The sequence below is a fragment of the Tupaia chinensis genome, unplaced genomic scaffold (assembly GCF_000334495.1).
Source record: "Tupaia chinensis unplaced genomic scaffold, TupChi_1.0 Scaffold000644_1, whole genome shotgun sequence".
Taxonomy (NCBI): Eukaryota; Metazoa; Chordata; class Mammalia; order Scandentia; family Tupaiidae; genus Tupaia; species Tupaia belangeri.
Genome location: NW_006160165.1, coordinates 4716743 through 4723537, shown reverse-complemented (window position 1 = coordinate 4723537; position 6795 = coordinate 4716743). Strand labels below are relative to the sequence as shown.

The 6795-nt window shown below is 43.2% G+C and overlaps 1 pseudogene; it reads right to left on the bottom strand.

Annotated features, from left to right (window-relative positions):
• Window positions 1-1592: 1592 nt before the first annotated feature.
• LOC106736108 (chromobox protein homolog 3 pseudogene) lies at window positions 1593-2131 on the bottom strand (annotated as a pseudogene).
• Between the last annotated feature and the right edge of the window lie 4664 nt (window positions 2132-6795).

Sequence of the window (6795 nt, the reverse complement as noted above, 5' to 3'; positions counted from 1 at the left end):
TTGCATCATATGTGCACTTTTGCACATTGCTTTTCAATGATTAATTTAATCGACCTTGGAGTGCTACACAAAAACCGCCACACTCAGCACCCACTCTGCCCCTTCTTTACAGCTACACCGTGCCGGTCTGGGGTGCATCCTACTCCACTTCACTAGCCCTATTGATGACTCCGAGGCTGTTTTTCTAACGTTTTACCCTTGCAAAAATCCAGCCACAAATAACTCTTTGCAAGTACGTCTGTAGGCTAATGTCCCAGACATTGTTAGCTCAAAGAACATCAGAATTTCAAATTTCGGGAGACATAGATTTTCCCTTTGTAAGTGTCAATTGACATTCCCACCAGGAATACGTGAGGCTGGTTACTCCTCCTCGGCGCCCACAGCAGAGTGCCCTGTTACACTCACAGAAAAGTCTGTGTGGAAGTTCCTTGTTTTCCTATCGCTTATGATGAGTGAGGTTAAGTATCTTTTCTTTTTAAAGGAATATAAAACTATGTATTGACCACTGTTCACCAGTATTTACAATAAAGTAAACAATATACAGTTGGGTAACATTCTGATCACTGCAAAATTATTGGTTTTCCTTGCTTCTGCTGAATCAGTAACCCCAATACTGCAAAGATTGAGGCCTACGCGTAAGGAAGGAGTTGGCGTTAAGAAAAGAAACATGCACGATAGTTTCGATCACAAATTTGTTCACTCACTTATGCCAGCAAGTCCTGAACTGCTAACATCTTTAACCATCTGATTAAGTTTCCATGGGCCAAATCTTAGACGTTTCATGAATAATGACCTTTCAGTCAATAGAGCATGAGGATTTCAACTTTTCATAAAGAAGTTTACTAGAGGATTAAAATGTCCACTTATAGTCTTTCTTAGCTAAACACTGGGTTTTGTCCGTTTTTGTCATCTGGGAGGGGAGCTTGCTGATACCCGTACAATTTCTCCTTTCAGGAATTCTGCAAATAAAGTATTGAATTTACATGACTACAGATAGGTAAAAATTCTGATATGGTTACTTTTAAGTTATCCAATTTAGATCACCCAATTACAAAATCATTAATTTGAAAGGTTATGGCTTCAGGAAAACTTTCAATTTAATTTGGAGGAACTTATTTCTTATTCTGAGGTTGCTCAGCATGACAGGATCTCAAACATATAAGCTTATACACAGTTTTTGGTGAAGGTTTCAAAAACAGAAAGCCATTTACTATTATCTTATGTATACAAACACACGAAGACGGAAAACAAAACCCCAGACTGGTACTGAAGCATGTGAGTTAAACACAAGTTCATGACAATGAAACATTTCCCCAACATTTAGAAAACCTGTTCCCAAATGCAGAGGACAAATACCCTGGTATGAAATGTTTTATTTTATTTTTTTTCCAATAAAGAAGCAACTACAGAAAAGCTTTTATTTGTTCAAAGTAACCAGTGCTATTGGGATGCAACCCCCCCACCCCACCAATTCCCCAATACTACTTTCACAACAAACATATCAAACTTGATTTTTCCATTAGAATGCAGTTCTTTCTCCACACTAGTAAATCAAAATCCAAGACCCAGATTTTATATATATATATAAACAATTATTGAGCTTCATCTTCTGGACAAGAATGCCAAGTTAGATTCTCTTCATAAAAAGCAATTACAATTTGAGGACACTTCACATTTGTCTCTTTTTCCAGGACCCAGTCTGCCTCATCTTCCCATCTCATGAGAAGCGTTCACTCTCCCTGCTGTCTGTGACACCAATTATTTGTTCAGGATCAAGACCTCTGGCAAAGCCTCTTGGTTTACCAGCAGCGTCTCTCTTCTTCTTTGATTTGCTGTCATCAGATTCACTGTCAGATAAAGATTTTCTCTTTGTACCATCTTTCTCTTTACCAGCTTTTTGAGAATTGAGAAATGCTTCAATGAACTCTGGACAATCTAAATTTTCTTCAGGTTCCCAAGTGTCGTCAGCATCTGTAAATCCCTTCCACTTCAGGAAAATTTCCACCTTCCCATTCACTACGCGTGGGTCCAGTACTTTTTCCACCACAAATTCTTCAGGCTCTGCCTCTTTTTTACTCTTTCCATTCTGTTTCTTACCCATTTTTTGCAATGTGGTTTTATTGGAAGCCATTTTTTATTGCCAACTTGAAGAGTTCACTGCTCTGAACTGCTCCAGGTTGCAGGTCTGCGGCATCTCCAAGTATCTTTTAATATATTAAAGAATCTTTTGACTTTTTCCTCAAAACTACTATTTATGGCATTTGCATACTTTTTGTTGGGTTGTTAGTCTTTTTTAAAAATCATTTTGAGAAGCTCTGTGATAAAACTCACTTATTTTCATTTGTTTAAATTGTCTTCAATCTTGCTTACTCTGTTTTAGAATGATTTCATTTAATTTTTAATGTTGCTGTGTATGATTCTTACCGTAAACTCAAAACTTTTATTCTTTTACAAATAGTTTATCTATATTGGATCATTATTATTATTTTTTTTGGAGAGATTTTCACTGCTTTGCATTTCTTTCCAGAAAATAGCATAGAACAAGAGCCTATGAAAAATAAAAAAAAGAAAAAAGAAAAAAAGGAGTGCTTGAAAAGTAATACCAGAAAGTAAAATTGAGCTCTATTTTTTTTGTTTTGGGGGGAGAGGTTTTCGCTACAGGGCGCTCCCCAGACAGACAGAGAGAGACATAGAGACAGAAAGCGAGAAATCACCCCCCAGGGGGGATGGTCATGCCGCAATCCCTTCTCCTCCATTCTCCTCTCGGGATCTTGGGCACGCACGCACACGCGCCCGGAGTGAGTTTTAAGCCACCGGGTCCGGGACACGAACCGCAGTCGACTAAGTGGGAGTCCAGCGACATAGCCATTACGCTAACTGCTGGTTCCCTATATTGGATCATTATTTTGAACGTTCTTTTTTATCCCAAGATTTTGTAGGAGTTCCCCCATGCTTTTCTTGGAAGATTTTGTGGTTTCATTATTTGCATTTCTGTCCTGAGTGGTATGCTGGAACCAGCTCTCACCAGCTCGTAAGAGCTTGAAATCAGTCACATGTAGAATTTACACCATGGACGTTGGCAAATGCTGCATTATTAGAGCTTCGCTTTGTTTTGTTTTGAGAGCCTCTTGTTAAGCTTTGGCAAGAACACCCCTTCTTTGATCTACTTGAATGTTGAACTGAGCATGTGTGTGTAAGCACTTGAGGGTGAGTTGCCTCGCCCGGGACAGGAGGCAATAATGGAAGCACCTGGCACTTGTCCAAGGCAGCCTCTACTAGGTAGCTGTGTAGCCTCGTGGTTAAAAGGGCCAGGCCCCACATGGCTGATGCGGTTTGAATCTCAGCCACAGCAGCTTGGAAAACACACTGGGCACACACGTGCATGCGTATGTGTGTGTGTGCATGTGTGCGTGCTTATAATCCTGACTGGATGGAGACACGTAGGGGAAGGGAATGGTGGAAAGACCATTGCCCATTGGGACATGCTCCCTCCAACTTATTCCTCTGTTCCTCTCTCTCTTTCTGGTGAGCACATGAACCCTCTGGCAATAAAAATAAAAAGGCAGCCACTACCACCTCACTAAGTCCCACTGCCACCCTGTGAGGGTTGCTGCTCCCCCTGTTTTCAAGAGTTGGGTGGCAAGCTCAGACTGTCCAGGCAAACCTGTCTGACACAAGACTCCGGATTCATGTCTTGGCCTAAGGCAACGAGGCGGCCCAGGCGCTCCTTGCCACTTCCTCCCTGTCTCTAATCCTGTCTACCAAGGCCCTTTGTAAGGAAAAGCATGTCTCGGACATAGTCTCCCAGGCTGCTGTCACAGACGAGCATACTTGGTGGCCTGGAGCTGCTCGGCTGTGTTCTCTCGGCTCTGTGGGTCAGGAGTCTGCGCGGCCTCGCGGGTCAAGTAACGCAGGCAGAGCTGCGCTCCCTCTGGAGTCTGCAAATCTGCACATTTCCTTCTCCAACCTCCAGAGCCAGCCATGCTCCCCATGGGCAGGAGAGCCCAGAACCTGGCCCAGAGTGCCTGTGCCCTGCCCTGCCAGGAGCCGGGGCTAAGGCTGGCAAATTGTGACATGATGACAGAAAAACTCACAAGGAAAAAAAATGAAATGAAATGAAATATCCCGCATGTTTTCTCTTATATTTTCAGTAGCTGCTCCTATTTTGTAACACACTACAAAATAATAATAAGAAAAACTGAATAGGAAACAGGTGTTTAAAAAAATCCTGTCAACTTGACTGATCGTAAATAAGCGTGGTACATGCTAGCAAGCGCATCGGGATGCTTTATGCTGGTACAAAGGACATCAGTCACATAATGGCAGGAAACAGTTCAATTCTCCCGGTGCTCTATGAAGCACAGAATCTGCCGGAATCCAGGCAGATTCCACTTGTGCAGATGTGAGAGCTTTGATCAGCTCCTGATGGTCCTCTTACATGGCATCTGCTGATCTTCTGACAGCACTGTGCAGCTTGCAGCTGCTTCAGTACTGCATGTTTCAGGAAGCTTCCTTCTGTACGTGACACCCTGATTAATGGTTAGTCTAATCAAGATCTTAAGGCCCAGATGTGGTAGCGTGCTGCTCACTGACTGATGGTAATATTGGCACGCTGGGACTGCACGGGAGGCCTGAGTTCAGTTCCCGGCCCTCTATAAAAAGCCAGGCACAATGGTGTGCACCTGTAGTCCCGGCTGCTCTGGAGGCTGAGGCAGAGGATAGGGGAACAGTGATAAAAACTAGCACACACACATCAACACACAACACACACAGAATCAAGTTTTCAGGGAGCTTTGTTCTGACAGTCTTGACTCTTTCTATACCTTCTCGGTACTGGTCCTGCCCCACGGAATCCAGACGGTATCCACTTCTCACTGTTCCTTGTGGCCTCCTTCAACTATTTTAGACTCATCAAATGTCTTCCTTTAGGTTGATCTGTTTTAGGTCAGAAAGAGGCCCCAGCAGAGTCAATGAAAGAAAAGAGTCCAGTTGTGACCCACTGACCCTGTCTGGGCCTCACTTATTTGTTCACAGAGGAAGAGCCCTGCCTGCCTGCCTCATGTGGTGGTTCTGCCCAGAGTAATGGTCATAAAAACATGCAGTGCATCCCGGGCACATGATTGCCCAGCTTCTTTAACCCTTCCCAGCAGCCCCCACATCCTAGCTTCTTATATTGGATGTGATCTAGCCAGCCCAGAGTACAGTGCGACACATCTGCAACCTGGACACGGCATGGAGAATGTGCAGTGCTTATAGTTTCCTTGAAAATGGCAGAATGTTTGCAAATGTATTCTCCCATTCTGATGGTTGTCTCTTCTTTAATTACTGTTTCTTTTGCTGTGCAGAAGCTTTTTAACCTGCTGTAATCCCACTTGTCTACTGTTAGGGTTATTGCCTGTGCTTTGGGGGCCTTATTGAAGGAGTTTTTGCCTATTTAAATGTCTCCAAGAGTGTCCTCTGTGTTTTCTACCAGTAGTTTTATAATTTGAGGTCTTATGTTTAAATCTTTGATCCATTTTGAGTTGAGTTTTGTTAATGATACGGTGATATCTTTGACCAGACTTACAGTCTATTCATGCTAGGAAAATTCATTCTCTATGTTATAAAGATATACAGTGATTTAATGTAAAAATTAGAAAAAAAATGGCAGAATGTTATCAAGTAAGAATGACCTCTTTACACAATAGGTAGAAGGTGCTACTCTAAGACCCAAGCCTAAAAACAGCAATCGGTTTACACACAACTGCTAAATGCATCATGTAAAGTTGGCACTGTTGCAGGGAGATAAAATATGTAGAAGACCCAGGCACACTCTCAGGAAGAGAAGGGATAGTAGAGAGATCAAAGCACACAGAGCAGCCAAAGAGCAGAAGACACACCTGACGGAGGGTAAGTGCTCCTAGGAACGGCAGTAAGCCCAGCAGGCTTCAGAGAGCAGATAGTCCAGGAGGGCTGCAATGTTGAGGTAAGCTAGCCCACCTGGGAGGAGTGAATAAGGACAACTTAAGGACCAACTGCCAAGAGAAATGAGATGACCCAGTGTCCTGACCTGGGGGACAGTCGAACAGGTTTCCTGAGGGAAGGAGTGAGAGACGGGATGAACGATGCAGTGTTACAACACGGAGACGATGCAGTGTTACAACTCTTCAGGGTCTTCAGGGTCGTCTGGCAATTGTGGGCCAGGGATCGTGGTTATATACATGTTGGTGGGCCGTGATTGGTTGTAAAAGGTGGGTTATGATTGGTTGCTTTGTGGACCAATCATGAGGTGCCGGATATGCAAATCTGAGGGATTCTAGTGGCCAATCAGAGTATGGTTTTGAAGGTGAAGTTTTTTATTTTTTATTTTTATTAATTCACTATACACCATCACAACACACAAATGAATTTTCCATCCAAAATACACTGTGCATTGGTTCAATCAAGCACATCAATATACATGTTCTCAGCAAGTAATTTTCCAATTCTTACATCCTGCATACCTTGCCCTTTGTCTTGCCATTCCCGATTCCCCATACCCCACCCTCTGCTATGTCCCATCTTCCTCCTCCATTGTCCCTGGCATCCATGGTTGCCCTCCATGCCTTCTGCCCCCCCCCCCCCATTTATTTGTTCTGCCAATGAGCTTAATTAGTCTAAATATATCCAATAGCTAGCACAGCTGACACATACCTATACATGTACCCAAATCTGACCCTAGGCATAAACCCCAGTGAGTAGAATGAACATACTATAAAGTAGTACCCAGCTGTGCCCATACAGCTCGCTGCAGTCATCAAATGTGCATTTTTTTTT